Source organism: Neoarius graeffei, chromosome 16, assembly GCF_027579695.1.
Source record: "Neoarius graeffei isolate fNeoGra1 chromosome 16, fNeoGra1.pri, whole genome shotgun sequence".
Classification (NCBI taxonomy): Eukaryota; Metazoa; Chordata; class Actinopteri; order Siluriformes; family Ariidae; genus Neoarius; species Neoarius graeffei.
Window position 1 is genome coordinate 4,145,537 of NC_083584.1, and position 22,091 is coordinate 4,167,627.

Below are 22,091 nucleotides of genomic sequence, written 5' to 3' on the forward strand. Positions count from 1 at the left end.
AAGGGAGGTCCAAACTAGCAAGGAAGGTCTCAATGTTGTCTAGTGTTGGTTTTGGTTTAGTTTCTCTGTATAGGTTCTGATAGAATGAGGCAAAGGCATCTGCCACTTCTTTAGGGTGAGATACCATTTTTCCAATAGCAGGATGAGTAACTTTGGAGACAGTACGATCGGTCTGAGCTTTACGTAGTTGGAAAGCTAGAAGGCGGCTAGCTCTATTCCCCATTTCATAATATCTTTGTTTGGTGAACCTTAAGGCTCCCTCTGCTTTATAAGACAAGAGCTTATCTAAGGATTTTCTTGTCTCTTTAAGCTCTGACAAGATGTTACTTGCTCCTGTGGTCTTGTGTTGTATTTCCATTTGTTTTATTTTATTTTCTAGTTTAAATTGTTCCTCCAGTCATTGTCTCTTTAGTCTTGATGATATTTGGATAATTTTCCCTCTAATGACTGCTTTCGCGCCCTCCCATAAAATGGAGGAGTTAACCTCACTGTTGTCGTTAATCTCAAAGTATTCTTTTAAGTGTTGTCTTAATTCTTTTACTGTTTCTGCATTGTTTAGTAGTGATACATTTAACCTCCAGTATCTGAAAAAGGAATGAGCACCTAAATCTACTTTCAGTATCACAGGAGCATGATCACTCAGAGTTATTGGTTCTATATGGCAATCTATGACTTTATATATATATATATATATATATATATATATATATATATATATATATATATATATATAAATAAAATCTCCTTCTCACCCCCGGCGGGGGGGGTGGTATCCATGTCATCCTCAAGCTCGGGTCCTCTACCAGAGGCCTGGGAGTTTGAGGGTTCTGCGCAGTATCTTCGATGTTCCTAGGACTGCGCTCTTCTGGACTGCGGCTTCAGATGTTGTTCCTGGGATTTGCTGGAGCCACTCTCCCAGTTTGGGGGTTACTGCCCCAAGTGCCCCCACTACCACGGGGACCACGCAACCCTTGACCTTCCACATCCGTTCCAGCTGCTCTTTCAACCCTTGATACTTCTCAAGTTTCTCATGTTCCTTCTTCCTGATGTTGGCGTCAGCTGGGATCGCCACATGTATCACCACCACCCTCTTCTGCTCTTTGTCCACCACCACTATGTCCGGTTGGTTAGCCAGGATCTGTTTGTCAGTCTGGAAGCTGAAGTCCCACAGAATCTTGGCCCTGTTGTTCTCAGCCACCTTCTGTGGTATGGCCCATTGGGACTTGGGTATTTCTATTCCATACTGGTTGCAGATGTTCCTGTATACTATCCCAGCCACTTGGTTGTGCCTCTCCATGTACGCTGATCCAGCTAGCATCTTACACCCTGCTACTATGTGCTGGACTGTTTCAGGGGCTTCTTTGCACAGTCTGCATCTTGGGTCTGATCTACTCTGGTAGATCCTGGCCTCTATGGCTCTTGTGCTTATGGCCTGTTCTTGTGCTGCCATGATTAGTGCCTCTGTGCTGTCTGTCAGTCCTGCATTATCCAGCCACTGGTAGGATTTCTTGATATCAGCCACTTCCTCTATCTGACGGTGGTACATGCCATGTAGGGGTTTGTCTCTCCAGGTTGTCTGTTCCTCCTCCTCCTCTGCACTCTCATCAGGGTTCTGCTGCCTGAGACATTCACTTAGCAGTTCATCCTTTGGGGCCATCTTTCTGATGTATTCTCAGATTTTCGATGTTTCATCCTGGACCGTGGTCTTGACGCTCACTAGCCCTCGGCCTCCCTCTTTCCGCTTAGTGTATAGTCTCAGGGTGCTGGACTTGGGGTGGAACCCTCCATGCATGGTGAGGAGCTTTCTAGTCTTGATATCTGTGGCTTCTATCTCCTCCTTTGGCCAGTTTATGATACCAGCGGGGTATCTGATGACTGGTAGTGCGTACATGTTGATGGCTCGGACCTTGTTTTTACCATTCAGCTGACTTTTCAGGACCTGCCTTACTCTCTGGAGGTATTTGGCTGTGGTTGACTTCCTTGTGGCCTCTTCATGGTTTCCATTAGCCTGTGGGATGCCAAGGTACTTGTAGCTGTCTTGGATATCACCTATGTTGCCCTCTGGTAGGTCAATCCCTTCAGTCCGGATCATCTTGCCTCTCTTTGAGACCATCCGGCCACACTTGTCCAATCCGAATGACATCCCTATGTCATCGCTGTAGATCCGGGTGGTGTGGATCAGCGAGTCTATTTCTCGCTCATTCCTGGCATACAGCTTGATGTCATCCATGTAGAGCAGGTGGCTGATTGTTGCCCCACTACGGAATCGGTACCCGTAGCCGCTCTTCGTGATGATCTGACTGAGGGGGTTCAGGCCTATGCAGAACAGCAGTGGTGATAGCGCATCTCCTTGGTATATGCCGCACTTGATGTTGACTTGGGCAATGGGTTTTGAGTTGGCCTCTAGGGTTGTCTTCCACATTTCCATTGAGTTCTGTATGAAGGTCCTTAGGTTCCTGTTGATCTTATACAGTTCCAGACATTCCAGTATCCATGTGTGTTGCATTGAGTCATAGGCTTTCTTGTAGTCAATCCAGGCAGTGCACAGGTTGGTCTGTCTCTTCTTACAGTCTCGGGCGACTGTTCTATCGGCCAGTAGCTGGTGCTTGGCTCCTCTGGTGTTACTGCCAATTCCTTTCTGTGCCTCGCTCATGTATTGAGCCACATGCTTACTCATTTTTGCCGCAATGATGCCTGACAGGGCCTTCCATGTTGTGCAGAGACAGGTAATTGGCCGGTAGTTGGATGGGATGGGTCCCTTCTGGGGGTCCTTCATGATTAGGACTGTCCTGCCTTGGGTTAGCCATTCTGGGTGGGTTCCATCCCTCAGCAGCTGGTTCATCTGTGCTGCTAGGCGTTCATCTGTGCTGCAGTTAGCTTCTTCAGCCAGTATGTATGGATCATATCGGGGCCTGGTGCTGTCCAGCTCTTCATCTTTGACACTCTTTCTTGGACGTCTGCCATTGAGATGGTTACTGGTTCTTGTTCTGGGAGGTTGCTGTGGTCAGCTCTTAGGTCCACTAACCATTGGGTCTGAGGTCCACTAACCTCAGCTCTTGGTGGGTCTGACCGGTTGTTGTTCCCCTGCCATTGAGAGTACACCTTGGCTGGTTCAGTGGAGAACAGCTTGTTTATTCTTCTGGCCTCTCCCTCCTTGGTGTATCTCCTCAACCGGGTGGCCAGAGCTGTTAGTCGCTGTTTGGCAGTTTCGAGTGCCTCTGGTATGGAGAGTGAGTTGTACTTCCTGGGCGCCCCTTTATTCACCATGTTCCCTTTCTGTAGTTCAGCTAGCTGGCTAACTTCTCTCCTTGCTGCCTTTATCTTGGCCTCTAATCATCTCTTCCATGGTGGATACTGTTTGTTATGTCCCGAGCCCACCTTGTGTCCAAGCATCTCCATGATTACTGTTGCTGTACTGTGTATCAGCTTGTTGGTCTCAGTGATGGTTCTTGTGGAGCTTGTCTTCAGAGCAGCATTCACATCTACTAGTAGATCTTCTGAAGGTACTTGGCAACTCAGCTTCGGTATTTGTCGGGGGCTCCAGGTTTCCAGTTGGGTCACGATCTTCCTTCTCAGGTCAGCAGCTCTTGTGTTGAGGCTGTTAGCTGTTGGGGCTTGGTACCCAATCTCTGGTTGTGGGGATGATGACATCTCCCCGCTGACCTGTCTTCCTGGCTCCCCCTTGCCGTAGCATCGTTGTTGTATTTCATTAATCTCTAGTTGTGATAGCAGATTTCGATTATGGATGTTGGAACACTGGGCTAATAGCTGTTTCTTTGTTAGCCTTGATTGTGGGTTTCGAAGTATCCAATGGTCCCACATTCTCTGCATGTATCCCCTCTCTCTGGGATTGCTTGTATAGTAGCATTCCAGCAAATCCGTATTTTCTGTCCTCGTCCATCGATGTCTTGTTCCAGTAGCCCATTTCTCATCAGTTTGCCCTGGTTCCCTAGCAACTGACACAGACCTTGTTGACCCGGGTGACGTCTGAGCCGGTATGACTCTATCAGTTATGTTTTCACTCATTCCTGAGGTAGGCTGATATATCATGAGGGGTTTTGCCTAAGGACCCTTACTGGATGATGTTTTGCCCCGACCGGGATTCGAACCCCGATCTCCTGCATCGTAGTCAGTGAGCATTACCACTGTACTATCCAGCTGATTTATATATATATATTGCTGGGGGAGACAGAAAAAGTCAATCCTTGAGTAACTATTATGAACCTTGGAGAAAAAACTAAAATCTTTCCCCTTTGGATTCTTAGCTCTCCACAGGTCTATAAGTCCTAATCCAGAGAACAGATTATTCAAAGTCTGCATCTTTATATTCTGCGGCCCTTTTTCTGGTGGCGTCTTGTCCAACTTCCCATTTTGTACAGCATTAAAACCTCCTCCAATTATTAGTAAACCCCTTGAGTTATCTGCAATGATGTTAGCAATTTCCCTGAAGAAGCTTGAATCATATTCGTTTGGGGCATATACATTCAAGATGGATATCTCTATGCCTCCAACTGTCCCAATCACCATGACATATCTTCCTGATTTATCCTGCACTACTTTCTCGGTGCAAAAGGCCAAAGTTTTACTGATTAAGATGGCGACTCCTCTGTTTTTACCATTTGAAGCACTGTATACCAAGTTCACCCATTCTCTTCTTAATTTTGTATGCTCAATCTCTGTTAAACGTGTTTCCTGTAGTAATGCAACTGAGCATTCCGTCTTTTTCAATTGAGTGATTATTTTTTTCCTTTTGATTGGATGGTTTAGTCCATGGACGTTGTAAGTTGTTATAATTAATTTATCCATGTGGATATAAAAACCTCTTTAAGCTGATTATCAAAAACATATTTTCTCAAAAGTGTACCTGTATTTGTAAGACATGCATGACCGCATAGAAATATTGTACGGTAACATCTAATTCCTTGAAAAATAAACACAATTTTTGAACAACAAAACTGACTTCCAAAAACCCGACTGACTTGAAGAACGTAAAATCAGTCTCAACAAGGACGGAGAGTTGTGACATTCTCGCTGGGGATGTACACACAGTGTTTTTGCAATTAGGCATGCACATTGCCTGTGCTAAGGCCTCTCCAGGGAAGAGAGAGAAATTTTTTTTTTTTAAATAGATAGATAGATAGATAGCCTAGGCCTACAGGAGATGGTGCGAAAGTGAAACTCCCAGCATGAGGAGAACTTTAACTCAGGTTTTTTTAAACTGTTGCTAGCCAGAATATCTTTTAAACAGTCAGCTACGTCATGTCCTGATACGGTTTTTTACTACGACTCACAGTTATTCGTGTTAGCTCATTGTTCGTCATGCAGAAAGCACTTCAGGTCCGCGCTGGTCATAGTTAGGTTCGCCCTGTTTGTCGCAGGTGCTTGCGCCCAGTTATTGTGCAAAAGTTCCGTCTGGAGCTTTTCCCGTTGGTCAACTTGAACATGAATACCCATTTCTTCCAGTACCGTTGAGGCATCCACGAGGGTCGCAAAGGTCTTTAATCCCGATTCCAGGTGAATTTTCAGTTTCGTGGGGAAAGGCGACTGTGCTTTTATATTCTTCTCTTTAAGCCGTTTTATCACGTCTCTCACTTGTTTCCGCTTCCTCTGTATATCTGTTGTATAGTCCTGGTCGAAGAATATCTTTTGTCCTTCATGTGTCACCCCTCCTCTGTTTTTCCATGCCTCTTGGATGACTGTTTCTTTGACTCTGTAGTCGAGGAACCTGACGATAATGGATCTCGGTGGGCCTGACTCTTTCAGTTTCATGGTCAATGAGCGATGCGCCCTCACTATGTTCAGGTTCAGTTCTTCTGGTAGGGCCAGTGAGGTTTGAATAAGGTTGGTTATGAAGCCGACCATATGGTCCTTTTCCTCTCCCTCCTTCACCCCATAAATTCAGAGGTTATTCCATCTTGCTCTGGATTCTAGGTCCTCACATTTAGCTGAGAGGTTAGCGTCTCGTTGTAGTAGGTAGCGAAGGGCTCTCTCGTGTCGTCGTGCTTTATCTTCTGTGTCGCTCAATCTCTGCTCAACTTCTGTCATACGCCGCTCAAGTTTTGACGTTCTTTCAGCAATTTCACTCAGAGCGGATTCCACTCTAACTAATGATTCTCTGGTTTCTTTAGATGCCTCTGCATGCTCTCTTCTTAATGTCCGTAGCTCTTCTAGTACGCCCGCCATGTTGTCTTCTTTACTGAGTTCTGTATCGTTTTGGTTTTGCTTGCCACTTTTACTTTTTCCAGTTGCTTTTCTGCTTCCTTTCAAAGAGCAGACATCATGTTTACTTGTTGTGAGTAGTATAAATTATACGTATTGTAAATGAATAAATTTTGGCTAGGTTTTTTTAAGTTCTCCTCAGGAGCTAAAAGATCAGGCTGTTGCTCCCATCACGACGTCACCAGAAGTCCAGAATGGGTTTACTTAATAATGATCTATGCTGGAAGTGTGGGGAAAAAAGTGGCACTTATATCCATGTATTATGGGAATGTTCTAAGATCCTCCCCTTAAGGGAAAACTTTATAGATTATATGAGCAAATGGTTAAATTGTGAACTTCCCAGGTCACTAAGATTATGTCTCCTCGGAGACAGAACTATGGTAACCCAGTTAAACAAATATATTTTTAGAATATTAAAAACTGGCATGTGCACGGACTATTCTGAGGCGTTGGAGGGAGCCTCAAGCTCCTACACTGAATATGTGGAAAACCCAGATGATGGGGACTGTGGCGTGCGAGATGATGTTGGGGAGATTAAACTGTGAAAATGATACAATGAAAGAAAAATGGGATAGTTTTGGTGGACAGATGTGTTGAGTCGCCTACCCTGCCTACCTACTTACCTGCCTGTCTTGTTTTTATTTATTTATTTATTTATTTATTTATTATTACATTAGATAGAATTTTATTGATCCCTTTGGGAGGGTTCCCTCAGGGAAATTAAAATTCCAGTAGCATCATTACAGATAAACAGAGAATAGAAATAGAGAAAAACTTCTAGATAAATTAAATTAGGTATTTGCATATACAACCCCTGGCAAAAAATATGGAATCACTACTCTTGGAGGATGTTCATTCAGCTGTTTTACTTTGTAGCAAAAAAACAAACAAATCACAGACATGACACAAAATTGTTTTATTTAACAGCTGAACATTCTGGCTTTGTAAAATATACCTAAAAAAATGATATGAAATTGTTGTAATTAATGGCACATTTTTTTAAAGATCAAGTAGAAGAAAAAATTATGGAATCACTCAATGATGAGGAAAAAATTATGGAATCAAGCTATAACTTGCATTTCTAAAACAAATATCCGCACAAGCCTAAATGTGCAAATTAGTCTGCAGTTAAAAGAGACTGCTTGTAGACCTGAATGAGCTGTTGCACCTGGCTGATTGACAGAAAACATGGCCCCAACAAGAGAGCTGTCAGTTGAAACAATGGAAAGGATTATAAAACTCCTTAAAGAAGGTAATTCAACACGGAGTGCGGTAAAAGATGTTGGGTGTTTCCAGTCAGCCGTGTCTAAAATTTGGAGCAAGTACAAACAAAATGGGAAGGTTGTAAAAGGGAAACATACAGGTAGATCAAAGCGTCAGGACAGGAAACTCAAAGCAAGATGCCTTGAAAATAGACAATGCACAAGAAAAGAAATGAAAAACAAACAGGCAGAAACAGAAGTCAATGTTTGTGACCAAAATGTAAGAAATCGGCTGAAGGAAATGGGATTTACATACAGAAAAGCCAAACGTTAACCATCATTAACACCTAAACAGAAGAAAACAAGGTTACAGAGGGGTTAAAGAGGAGTCGTGGACTGTGGGTGATTGGATGAAAGTTATATTCAGTGATGAATCATGAATCTGCACTGGCCAAGGAGATGATGCTGGAACTTTTGTTTGGTGCTGTTCCAATGAAACATATAAAGATGAATGCCTGAAGAAAGCAAGCAAATTTCCACAGACATTGATGATATGGGGTTGGATGTCAGGTAAAGGACCTGGGCAGATGGCAGTCATTACCTCTACAGTAAATGCACAGGTGTACATTGAAATTTTGGACACTTTTCTCATTCCATCAATCAAAAGTACTTTTGGTGGTGATGAAGTCATTTTTCAGGATGATAATGCATCTTGCTACAGAGCAAAGAGCATTAAAACTTTTCTTCAGGAAAGGCAGATCAACTCAATGGCATGGCCAGCAAACAGTCTGGATCTCAGTCCAATTGAAAATATATGGTGGAAATTGGGAAAAAAAAAAGTCCATGACAAGGCTCCATCCTGCAAAGCTGATCTGTCAACTGCTATACAAGAAAGTTGGAACCTGACTGATTAAGAATGTTCTTTTTCATTAGTGAAGTACACGCCTCAAAGAATTCAAGCTGTCATAAAAGCCAGGGGAGGTGCAGCAAAGTACTAATTGTGATTTTTTTTTTATTTACAGGCTAAACAGGCTAAACCGACTGTCTGCTAGCTGCACAGAGTCGTCACTCAGGGCCCACTACATCGAGACTGTGTCTGTTCCCCGAGCTCAACAAAAAGGTAGAAATTTTCAGAGAGTTTGTTCCAGTAACCTAATCAATATAAAATTAGATCAGACTGACTGTACAGCTGCTGGCAGCACCTTTGATCTAAAGGTGGGGCTATTAAATATTAGATCTCTTACATCTAAAGCGCTAATGGTTAATGAACTCATTACTGATCAGGAGTTTAATGTACTGTGTTTAACAGAAACATGGATTAAGCCAAATGAATATATAGCATTAAATGAAGCGAGTCCTCCTGGATACAGTTATATACACCAGCCTCGTCTAACTGGCAGAGGAGGAGGCGTCGCGGTTATTTATAACGATTATCTAGGTGTAACACACAAACCTGGTTATAAATTTAATACATTTGAAGTTCTTCATACTCATATAATGTATGTAGCCTCGAAAAATAAGTCTACCCAGTTAATTCCATTGCTTATTATTTACAGGCCCCCGGGGCCATATTCTGAGTTTCTTTCTGAATTTGCAGATTTTATCTCAGATTTGGTTATTTCCTTAGACAAAGCTTTAGTTGTCGGAGATTTTAATATTCACTTCGATAACCCAGAAGACCCTTTAAAAACAGCGTTTGTGTCCATCTTAGATTCAGTCGGGATTAATCAGAATGTCATAGGACCGACCCATAATGGTGGTCACACCCTTGATCTAATACTAACATTCAGATTAAACGTAGACAATATAGTCATACTTCCACAGTCTGAAGTTATCTCAGATCATTGTCTCATCTCATTCAAAATATGTCTGAGTAATAATATATGCACCTCACCACGCTACTGTATTAAACGTACTTTCACGTCAACTACTGCACAGAGCTTTATAAATGATCTCCCAGAGCTGTCAACTTTGATTGGGTCACTGTCAGCCCCTGCAGAACTCGATCAGGCAACTGAATGCTTAGAGTCAACATTCCGCCATACTTTAGATAATGTAGCTCCTCTAAAAAGGAAAATGGTCAGAGACAAAAAATTAGCACCCTGGTATAATGATGACACTCGCACATTAAAACAGACCACTCGAAAATTGGAACGTAAATGGCGTCAAACAAAATTGGTAGTGTTCAAATTAGCTTGGAAGGAGAGGCTTCCTAAAGTATAGAAAAGCTCTTAGTGCTGCGAGATCAACATATTTCTCCTCCCTAATAGAAGATAACAAAAATAATCCTAGATTCCTATTTAATACTGTAGCAAAATTAACCAGGAATAAGTCCACTATCAACACATGCACACCTGCAGTATGTAGTAGCAACGACTTCATGAATTTTTTTAATGACAAAATTGAGAATATCCGACAAAAAATTCAAACTACTAATTTAAGGTTAGACAATGAAAGTGACCTTGTAGTTAACAATATAACTGTATCAGATCATCAGTTAGAATGTTTTACTCCCCTAAAAGAAACTGAATTACTTTCATTAATCTCTACATCAAAAGCCTCAACTTGCGTACTAGATCCCTTACCGACACATCTATTCAAACAGATAATGCCTGGAGTAATTGAACCGCTTCTAAAAATAATAAATTCTTCTCTTATGATTGGCTATGTACCCAAATCCTTTAAACTAGCAGTTATCAAACCCCTGATTAAAAAACCTGACCTTGATCCCTGTCAGCTGTCCAATTATCGGCCAATATCAAACCTCCCCTTTATCTCCAAGATCCTTGAAAAAGCTGTGGCACAGCAGTTATGCTCATATTTACATAGGAATAACATCCATGAAATGTATCAGTCAGGATTTAGACCTCATCATAGCACAGAGACAGCACTGGTTAAAGTAGTAAACGGCCTACTGTTGGCGTCTGATCAGGGCTGTGTCTCGCTACTTGTGTTGCTTGACCTTAGTGCAGCATTTGATACCATTGATCATTCCATTCTTCTGGATAGACTAGAAAATGTTGTGGGAGTTAAGGGAATGGCCCTCTCCTGGCTCAGGTCTTATCTAACTGATCGTTATCAGTATGTTGATATAAATGGTGATATTTCTAGACGTACCGAGGTAAAGTTTGGTGTTCCACAAGGTTCTGTCTTGGGTCCACTGCTTTTTTCTCTATATATGTTACCTCTGGGCGATATTATTCGTAAACATTGTATTAGTTTCCACTGTTATGCTGATGACACACAGTTGTATGTCTCTGCAAAACCTGATGAGAGACACCAGCTTAATAAAATTGAGGAATGTGTTAAGGACATTAGACACTGGATGCTTATAAATTTCCTTCTGCTTAACTCTGACAAGACTGAAGTACTTGTACTCGGACCACATACAGCTAGAAGTAAGTTTTCTGATTACACAGTAACTCTGGATGGCCTTTCTGTTTCTTCACGTGCAGCAGTAAAAGACCTCGGAGTGATTATTGACCCCAGTCTTTCATTCGAAACTCACACTGATAACATCACCCGGATAGCTTTCTTTCATCTCAGAAATATTGCAAAGATAAGAAATTTAATGTCATTGCATGATGCAGAAAAACTAGTCCATGCTTTCGTTACCTCCAGGTTGGATTATTGTAATGCCTTACTGTCTGGATGTTCCAATAAGTGCATAAACAAGCTCCAGTTAGTTCAAAATGCCGCAGCAAGAGTCCTTACTAGAACTAGAAAATATGACCACATCACGCCTGTCTTATCCACACTGCATTGGCTCCCAATCAAATTTCGTATTGATTATAAAATACTACTATTGACCTTTAAAGCACTAAATGGTCTCGCACCACAGTACCTGAGTGAACTTCTGCTCCTCTATGACCCGCCACGCCTACTTAGATCAAAAGGTGCAGGCTATCTGCTGGTACCTCGTATAGTGAAGGCTACATCAGGGGGCAGAGCCTTTTCTTACAAAGCCCCACTGTTATGGAACAGCCTTCCAAGTAATGTTCGGGAATCAGACACAGTCTCAGCATTTAAGTCTAGGCTGAAAACATATCTGTTTAGTCAAGCCTTTTGTTAATGGTGTTTATGAGGTAAAGGAGTAGATCTGGAGGGTCCTCAGACATAGAGTGTTTTGGTAAACTGGGATGTATGGATGCTGTCAGTCCCCACTCGCTTGCTCACTCGAGTTTGTTGACGGTGTAGTGGCTGCTGCTTTATGTCCCGGGGCTCCCTCATGCCTGTGTTACCTTCTGGCTCTCTCCTTTTAGTTATGCTGTCATAGTTAGTTGCCGGAGTCCCTGCTTGTACTCGGTGCAATATGTATACTGTTCCTACTTATTCAGGTGACATTGGGCATACCTAACCACCTGTGTTTTCTTTCTCTCCCCCCCACCCCAAATCTGTCCCTCTGAGTTACATGGAGTCAAGAGGAAATCTTTTGGTGGAGACGGTGGGGACCTCGACTGGCTATCGTAGCCTGCAGGGAATCGGCCGTCAGACATTCTGTCGCATGTCCCAGACCCGGTGAAATGTAACTGAATTGTCTTGGCCAGGCCTAAGGGTCCCATCTGCATCTCATCATTGCTGAGGAGTGTGCTCCCATCACCCAATCAAGCATCCAGCCAGAGCAGGTCATGATATATTTTTTACCATATTAACATGCATTGTGTGTTATGCCTGATGTAAAGACTCTCGTCTCTGCGAGCCTACCACACAGATTTAATACTTGTCATTTTTAGGGCATACCTAACAACGTGTTTTCTTTCTCTCTCTCTCCCCCCCCCCATCTGTCCCTCTGAGTTACATGTTGATCCTGGGATTGAGATGCTGGCCTCTTCTGCCCCTCGGACCTGCTTGATCCATCCTGGTGCCCTGTGTCTGGTCGGAGTTTTATCGCCCCACTCCTGTGAAGGACGGCCCCATGAGGACAGTTGAGGGTTATATCTGTTAAAACTGTTAATATTATAGTCAGGCTGTCTGTTGTTGCCCAAATGAGGATGGGTTCCCTTTTGAGTCTGGTTCCTCTCGAGGTTTCTTCCTCATGTCGTCTGAGGGAGTTTTTCCTTGCCACCGTCGCCACAGGCTTGCTCATTGGGGATAGATTAGGGATAAAATTAGCTCATGTTTTAAGTCGTTCAAATTCTGTAAAGCTGCTTTGCGACAATGTTTATTGTTAAAAGCGCTGTACAAATAAACTTGATTTGAACTTGATTTGATTTATGATTCCATAATTTTTTCCTCATCATTGAGTGATTCCATAATTTTTTCTTCTACTTGATCTTGAAAAAAATGTGCCATTAATTACAAAAAATTAATTAAAATTTTTTGAGGTATATTTTACAAAGCCAGAATGTTCAGCTGTTAAATTAAATAATTTTGTGTCATATCTGTGATTTTTTTTTGTGTGCTACAAAGTAAAACAGCTGAATTAACATCCTCCAGGAGTAGTGATTGCATATCTTTTGCAAGGGGTTGTACAAATATAAAAAAGAATAAGAATATGATATGGGGAAGAGGGGAAAAATGTTTGTCTGTTTGTATTTTTGTTTGCAATAATGAAAATATAATAAAACTTTGAATTATTAAAAAAAAAACTTTCAGTGAATAACACACACACGTTGGAGAACACAGCTCAGTCTCGTTACTGGCCATCTGCAAAACACACAGAAACACACATTAATAGACAGCCAGTAATTAGACACAGGTGTAACTCATCACGTTACCTGCTGGTTCAACCCAGCTCCTTGCCGTTCACAGCTGACACTTGACCACATCCTTGCTGTTACAGAAGTGTTAAACATTGGTCAAATAACCCAGATTCAACCCTGGTCTTTGTTATGAAAGAGGCAAAAGTAACATCCTCATGAATGCCAGGACCCAAGGTTTCCCAGCAGAACATTGCCCAGCGCATCACACCATCTCCATAGGCTTGCCTTCTACCCATAGAGCATCCTCTTCCCCAGGTAAACAGTGGTGGACAGGGGTCAGCATGGGCACTCTGAACGGTCTGCAGCTACGCAGCCCCATACACAGCAAGCTGTGATGCACTGTGTGTTCTGACATCTTTCTATCAGAGCCAGCATGAACTTTTTCAGGAATGCTACAGTAGCTCTTCTGTGGGATCAGACCTGACAGGCTAGCCTTCATTCCCTACACGAATCAGTGAACCTTGAGCACCCATGACCCTGTTGCCAGTTCACCAGTTGTCCTTCCTTTAACCACTTTTGGTACATACTAACAGGTACTAACCACCGCAAACCAGGAACACCTCACAAACCAGCTGATTTGGAGATGCTCTGACCCAGTCATCTAGCCATCACAATTTGGCCCTCATAAAAAAGTGGCACAGATCCTTACACTTGCCCATTTTTCCTGCTTCCATCACATCAACTTTGAGAACTAACTGTTCACTTGCTGTCTGTGGTGTGTTATGGTCCTCTGGGTGTTCTGTACCAGAGGCGGGTTATGAACCTGTATGGTGTCCGGTAAAGTTCAATTCAGTAAATATGCCTGTCGGCTAAAGACATGATGGTGTCCGAGTCTTCCATGAATGGTCTACAAATTACTACATGGTGTCAGAAGCGGTTACTCTTCAACGTTATGCTGCATTTCCAGTGAGTGAACTAACATCACAAAAACAACGCCACAGAGAAGATTAATCAGCAAGTCGTATTCGCAATGTCCAACACGGAGGGAGAACGCACGGGAGGCTCCGCAGCAGCTAGCAACGTTGGAGAGGTGTTTCGCATAAGCCCGCCAGAAAAGTTTGACTGCAGAGATATTCAAAACTGGCCCAAATGGATCCGACGATTCGAGAGGTACAGGGTTGCATCGGGGTTGGATAAAAGGGAAGAGGCTTTTCAAGTGAATACATTGATATATTCTATGGGAGATGAATCAGAGGATATCTTGAATGCGTCAGAGCTAACGGAGGGGGAAAAGTTAATCTACACAAAAGTTAAAGAGTGCTTTAACAAACATTTCATTGGAGAACACAATATAATTTTCAAAAGGGCGAAGTTTAACATGCGTAAACAAGAGCCTGGAGAAACAGCCAAGAGCTTTATCACCGCGGTTCACAAACAGGTGGATTATTGCAAGTTTGGGGCTCTCAGAGATGAACTGGTACGTGATCGCATAGTTGTCGGCATAAGAGACGTCAGACTCTCCGAGAAATCGCAGATGGATGCAGAGCTGACCCTGACTAAAGCTGTAAACCATGTCAGACAGAGTGAAACTGTGAAACAACAACAGTTGTTGCTGCGTGGTGCGAGTGGCCCAGCACCCAGTAGTGAGCCTAGTGAAGAGATGCATGCGCTTTCGCTTGCACGTAAGAAAGAGGGTAGTGCACAACAGAGACCTAAACAGAACAGGTATGCAACATCGTCTGTCTGTCATAAATGTGGGAGGTCTCCGTCACACAATTGGAAAGACTGTCCTGCCAAAGAGGCTGAATGCAGGAAATGTCACAAACGAGGACACTTTGCAGCTGTCTGCAAGTCTAAGCAGCCTGTACACAAGATGGCAGAGGAAGAGGAACTAGGTCAGGACAGCCTGTTCCTAGGTGAGGTGAAGTCAGACAGCACTGGCTGGTACTCAGATGTCAAATTGAATGGGGCAGTAGTTTCGTTTAAACTAGATACAGGGGCAGCAGTGACCGCTATTCCTACCAGACTGTATAGCTACAGAAGAGACGGCCCTCTACTGCACACCCCAAAAAAACTGTATGGCCCAAATAATACCAGGCTGGCTGTGGTAGGGCAGATTCAGTGCAGCCTTGAAAGTAAGGACAAAAATTCCACTCAGCCAGTATTTGTCATTGATAACTTGGCCAGGCCACTGCTGGGCTTACCAGCACTTACAGCACTATGGCTTGTGGAGCGAATGGAGGAAATCGACACACTGGATGAGAATGGCGACCCAGAGAAGACATTCAAAAATAAATTCCCAAAGGTGTTTACTGGATTAGGGAGACTGGAAGGTGATTACCATATCCGCCTGAGAGAAGATGCTGTCCCCTATGCCCTTACAACTCCTCGCCGTGTGCCAATACCCTTAACTGAAAAGGTCAAAGAAGAACTGAAAAGAATGGAGGAAATGGGGGTCATCTCCAGGATTGAGAAACCCACGGAGTGGTGTGCGGGGATAGTAGTAGTCCCAAAACCCAGTGGAAAAATTAGACTTTGTGTTGACCTCACCAAGCTCAATGAAAGTGTGTGCAGAGAAAGGCACATCTTGCCTTCAGTGGACCAGTCATTAGCACAGTTGAATGGTGCACGATTTTTCACAAGACTGGATGCACGTAGTGGTTTTTGGCAGATACCATTAGCACAAGAAAGTAGGGAACTAACAACATTTATTACTCCCTTTGGCCATTTCTGTTTCAATGTGCTACCCTTTGGGATAAACTCTGGGCCAGAACATTTTCAAAGACGCATGTCCCAGCTCTTAGCCGGTCTTGGAGGTGTTATATGCCATGCAGATGATGTCCTTGTATGTGGAGAGAATAAAGCAGAGCATGATGAGCGGCTCACAGCTGTGCTGACACGACTTCAAGAGGCAGGACTAACACTTAATGAGAAATGTACCTTTGCACAGTCTGAGGTTCTTTTTGTGGGACATAAAGTCAGTGCAGCAGGCATTGAACCTGACCCTGAGAAAATCAGAGCCATTACAGACATGCCTGTCCCACAGAACACAGCAGATGTTAGGCGTTTTTTGGGGATGGTGACATATGTTGCAAAATTCATTCCTCAATTTGCAGATTCTACCAAACTGCTCAGAGATCTGCTAGTAAAGGACAATGATTGAACCTGGAGTCATATGCAGCAGACGACTTTTGACAAGCTCAAGAATGAGCTGGCATCACCAACGGTCTTGGCTCAATACAGACCACAGGCCAAGACAAAGGTGTTGGCGGATGCATCATCCTTTGGCCTTGGGGCAGTCTTAATGCAGAGACAGGAAAACATGCAGTGGTGTCCAGTTGCCTACATTTCCCAGAGCCTTTCTGGAACAGAGCAACGCTATGCCCAGGTTGAAAAGGAGGCATTGGCCGTCACCTGGGCCTGTGAGAGGCTGAGTTCATATCTCATCGGACTACAGTTCACAATAGAAACCGACCATAAACCCCTCCTCGCACTGTTAGGGACAAAACCACTGGATGACTTACCTCCCAGGTTTCAGCAATTCCGCCTTCGATTGCTTAGGTTTACATACAACATAGTACATGTACCTGGAAAGGCCCTCATCACAGCAGACGCACTGTCCAGGGCTCCGATAAGGTGTCCACTGACAGCGGAAGAAACACAGATGGAAGGGGAAGTACAGGTTTTCATTAACACAGTACGTGATCACTTACCTGCATCTCAGTCCAAACTCCAACATATAGCTGAACATCAGCAGCAGGACGTCATCTGCAGTCAGCTGATCCTACAGTGCAAAAGAGGTTGGCCACAACAAGAGGAACTGCCCCAGCAACTGAAGCCTTATTGGGTCCACCAAGGTGAGTTACACACGAATGGTGATCTTTTGAAGAAAGGACAACGTATTGTCATACCAGAGACATTGCAAAATGAAATGCTTGCCCGACTACACGAGGGACATATGGGGATATCCAAATGCAGGTTGAGGGCTCAGCAGTCTGTGTGGTGGTTAGGCCTGAGTGCTCAAATCACAAAAGTTGTGGCCCAGTGTGAGATATGTGCTAAACATCAACACCTACACCCAGAGCCAATGATGCCATCAGAGCTGCCTAAGCGGCCTTGGCAGAAAGTTGGGGCAGATATGTTTTACTGGCAAAATGATTCGTATTTACTGGTAGTAGACTACTATTCACGATATATTGAAATAATGAAGACACCTATAACTACATCAGCAGGGGTAATTAAGGGCCTGAAATCTATTTTTGCTAGACATGGGGTGCCTGAAATACTGATAACAGATAATGGACCTCAGTTTTCTTCTAGCTCTTTCTCCTCTTTTGCCACAGACTATGACTTCAGACATGTCACCAGCAGCCCATACTTCGCCCAGAGCAACGGGGAGGCAGAGAGGGCTGTTAAAACAGTCAAAAGCCTCTTGAAGAAGAACACAGACCCGTACAAAGCCCTGTTGGCATACCGGGTCACACTGCTGCATCAAGGCCCTTCACCCGCTGAACTCCTAATGGGCAGAAGGCTGCGCTCACCCTTGCCGGTCTCACCTGGTCAACTTAAACCACAATGGCCAAACCAAAAGAAATTTGCAGACAAGGACAAACAGTTGAAACAGGCACAGACACTGGCCTATAACAAAAGACATAGAGCAGGGGTCAGACCAGAGCTAAAAGCAGGTCAGCGGGTCTGGATTACCAACACCCAGGAGCCTGCTACAGTGCTGAAAGAAGCAGACACTCCTCGTTCCTATGTGGTGGAGACCGATTCAGAAGAGGTGAGGAGAAACAAGGCACACCTCAAACCCTTACCGGATATACAAACCCCTACACAGACTGTGGGGGACACAGAACAGGCAGCAGGGCCAGAAGAGAGGGAGGGAGAGAAGGTGGAAAGGGCTCATCCAAGGAGGGAGGTGAAGGCACCAGCGTGGCTTAAAGACTATGTACAGTAAGATAGAATAATTGAAAAGGGCTTGAAAGGTTATTGTTTTTTTTTAGTCGTCATGTTTTAAGTGTCAGACTATATGCCTTTTAGTTAGGTAGTCCATGTCTTTTTGGTTATGATTTTATCACTACTTTGGGGAAGGGGAGATGTGGTGTGTTATGGTCCTCTGGGCGTTCCGTACCAGAGGCGGGTTATGAACCTGTATGGTGTCCGGTAAAGTTCAAATCAGTAAATATGCCTGCTGGCTAAAGACATGATGGTGTCCAAGTCTTCCATGAATGGTCTACAAATTACTACACTGTCTAATAGACCACACCCCTTAAGAGGTGCCATTGTAATGAGATAATCAACATTATTCACTTCACCTCTCAGTGGGTTCCATGTTATGGCTGATCAGTGTATAACAAAGTATTCCTTCATACGGTTAGTGATTAGTCTGAATAATCAATCATGTAGCTTATTTAAAAATTACAGACATGGATTTTACACTTAAGAGATTGTAGTTCTCTGTAAGTAAACCCACTATATAATATGATATCACTGTGTGTGAAGCAAACATAAAACATGGGGGAAAAACTGACACCAGAGTCATATTGCTTGTGTTTGTGTGTTTACGTCTAAACTGAAGTTTTAATAAAGTGATTTATCAAGATAAGCTAGGAGGAAAAGGAAACACAAAGTACCGGTAGTTTTATGCAGAACAGTAAAAGTATTGTATAATACAATTTGCACAAAACAGACATGCCTTTCACAAGAGTACATCAATGAACATGGGTTAAAAAAGTTGCTAACTCCTACTTGGTGAGTGAAATAATGTCACGGGCTCATTAAATGTTAAGACGTTCCTCACAGTTTTGATTGACATCACTGCAAAAACCCAAACACAAATACTGAATATTTGTCCATTCACATGAATAATCAACTATTAAGGTTCGATGAAACAAAACCAAGAGTACAAAAGAATTAACACTATATCACACAACATTTATAAAAACCCACCCAGAGTGATATGAGAATTCAGTTTGTAAATAACTTTTACTTTTTCAAATTGAATTTCATAATGTAAATTTGTCTGTAAAGGTTTATTTGAATGTAATAATGTGTAATAAAAATTGTGAAAAAGGCATAAGAATGAATGAACCCTTTATTGTCACTGTTGCCAGTGAAATTGACCATCAACCTGTCCTTACAGAGGGGGAACAGGACAGGAAGACAGGGATAAAAGAAAAAAGAAACACAGTAGTAACATGAGGAAAGATGAGGAAAAAAAAGAATGCCCCCCCCCCCCCCCCCCCCCCACTATGCTTCTATCAGGAGTACAGTGTGGGAGCACTTAAAAACCTCCACACAAGCACACAATAACACAAGTACACTTTAAAACATGGGACTTGAGGGGGGAAAGGGGGGAAGGAGGGGCAATCAGGGGTAAGGGGGTAGGAGGGGAAGGGAGGGGAGGGGAGGAGGTAGAGGTAACCCAGTGCAAGCAAGCAGCCGTCCGCTCCTGCAGCCATGCAAGCAGCACTGGTCACGCACTCACTTGTCACACTGGGGGTGAAAAATGGCAACCGCGGAAATTGGGGAAGGAATGCGAAGAATGCTAGCGTGTCTCCCAGCAGTGACCTTCTGGGGGAAATGTTGCCCCAGCAACGGCCTTGATCGACGCCGGCGCTGTTCAGGGAGCCGAATGTTGATAAGATAGAGATTGTTTGGTCTTTCGAACAGATGCAGTCTTTACACGTCCACACAACTCGTCCATATCTGTTCAATCCAATTCCATTTGGTCTACGAAATACTTATTCCTTGCAAAGCCGAAAGTGTCTCCAGATGACAACCATGTTGTGGTTCAAGTTCTATAGCCACAGTCTGAGTGCCGACAGCTTTGCCCACCGCTTCAATCATATCGGGCAGCTTTGTGGGGCTTTGAACAGCTGTCACCGTTGTCTGATTTCCTCGATATACCAGGAAAATGCCTAATCTAATTAGCAAAAGTCTGGTAATCATGGTTCTGAATAGGTAGATATCTTCAATGTCCTCCACAGACATTCCGGCAGGACAGGTGGGTTCCCCCGAACCCAGAAACTGTGTCAATTTCATTAGGAGACCAGTTTATCAAATCCATGCTTTTTTAGTTTAGAAATTCAATGCGGAGAGAGTCTCTCAAAAAAAAAAGTATAGGCAGATGAGACGAAACAAAGAGCACAAGCAGGAAAAAAAGGAGGAGAGGAGAGCAGAGAAATGCGACCGCCTTCCGTGAGAGCACAGAGAAGAAGAGCAGCAGTTTCTCCCAATCACCATTCAAGAAGCCGATGATACTAAATTTGGTTTGACTTTATTTACTTGATCTAGGTTTGTCTTCACATTTTGAGCAAAAAAAAAAAGTCAAAACCCCTGTGGTGTAAATATCCTTCTATCAGTTTCTAACACTATGACTATACTGAAATGACTACAGGACCAAGAGTTCTACAGCTGTGTGTGTGTTTAATGAATAGTCCTTATTTCATTGTGTTTTTCCCAATGATGGTTCAGATTATTGACATAAAACTTGTTGTTTTTTTTTTACACCATACAGCAGGTTCCTTTTCTCCAGTTATCAGATCATCTCTCAAAACTTCATTATTAATCATTTACATTAGCATTAATATTTCATTAGTCATAAAACAGTAGCACAGTAACACAATTTTAAGACATTTTCCTCCAAAAATAAAGTGTCCTTGCTAGGTCTTGGTAAACAATATTAATGCTTTTTTTTTTTTACCCTATTGTTAACTTCAGTGGCCTGTTCCAATGTGATCATGATTTTTGGAACTCTCAGTATTTTTTAGGGTTTCTTGAGCTGTAACCGGATTGTTGTGGGTTTAACGATACGCTAATTGAAATATAATGCTACAGAGTGCGCTATAAAATGACTAATTTTATTCCATCAGTCATGAAGCACTGGTACAGCATGTCGCTGCTGGATTCTGGACTCTGATTGGTCAGAAGGTGCTGATTAAATTGTCGATAACTTGCAGCTCTGACAGTAGCGCAGCTGCAACTCACAGGTTTATGTTAACGTGCTCAAATCACTAATATGAAGTTTTCTGTGAGGAGAGTTTTATTTTTTCACATTTCTGGAAGGAGTCTCTAGTGTCAGCGCTTTTTAACAGTCAGAGGTAAAGTTCAAGTTTTCCGACTGTTTCAGGATTACAATTTTACAATTCTTTGTGGTTTCTTGGTAACAAACTGCATTTTTTGTTTTTTTGTCTTACTAAATGTTAGAGAGAAAAGAGGCTGGTGAGGGAGCGACTGTTTATAATCGAACTGGGAACTAACTTATTTCACAGAACATTAAATAAAACAATATGGGTTTAAAAAAAAGTGGTTTTTTTAATATCTTTAGGACATGGTGTGACAGGAAAATCAGCTTCTGGATGGTAACTGTTTCATCACACCACCCAGTCGTTGATTAGTTTACTGTAACAGCTCGAGACAGGATGGTTATTATTTAATTATATGATCTCGTATTGAACTAAGTGTGTAAAGTGCAGTATTTGAGACACAGCCCAGGCGTGTTAGTGTTTGCACTTATTTCAGCCAATCAGAATCCACTTTATGGACTTAGTGATTATATAGTGCACTACTTTTGTCTTTCGTCAGCATGTCTGAAATCATACTGGAACATAATTTGCAAATTAAACTTTTGTAACCCCTGAGTAGATTCCACGATGCACGGCTTAGATTAAGTGTCAACATAATGGGAATAGGGAGTACGGGTAGGGCACGAGTACAGAAACAGGTACAGTGTTTGATGACTAATGGAGTAAAATCAACCGTGGTGCGCTCAGGATTTCGGATCTGACTGATTTAACCCAAAGGACTCTCTAACGCTCAGTGTCGTACAGACAGCGTGACATCATCGCCTGATATCAGCCGGCCGGAGCTGTCTCTCTCCCTCAGCCAGGAAAATCTGCATGGATCTGTACAGCAGGTGAATCCCGAGCTCACGCTGCCTCTTAGCAGGCCAGGTGGAGACCATCCCATAATAATCCCCTCGCTTCTGATTGGTCAACATCTTCAAACCTGATGAGAGGAATGA

At 43.0% G+C, this 22,091-nt stretch overlaps 1 protein-coding gene and 1 pseudogene across 26 annotated transcripts in view; one reads left to right on the forward strand and one right to left on the reverse strand.

The window, feature by feature from the left end:
• LOC132900331 (NACHT, LRR and PYD domains-containing protein 12-like) overlaps positions 1-22,091 on the forward strand; it is a 664,923-nt gene that overhangs the window by 458,434 nt on the left and 184,398 nt on the right. The gene's annotated exons all lie outside the window — the stretch shown is intronic.
• The window catches only part of LOC132900999 (uncharacterized), a 28,363-nt pseudogene continuing 27,993 nt past the window's right edge, over positions 21,722-22,091 (reverse strand).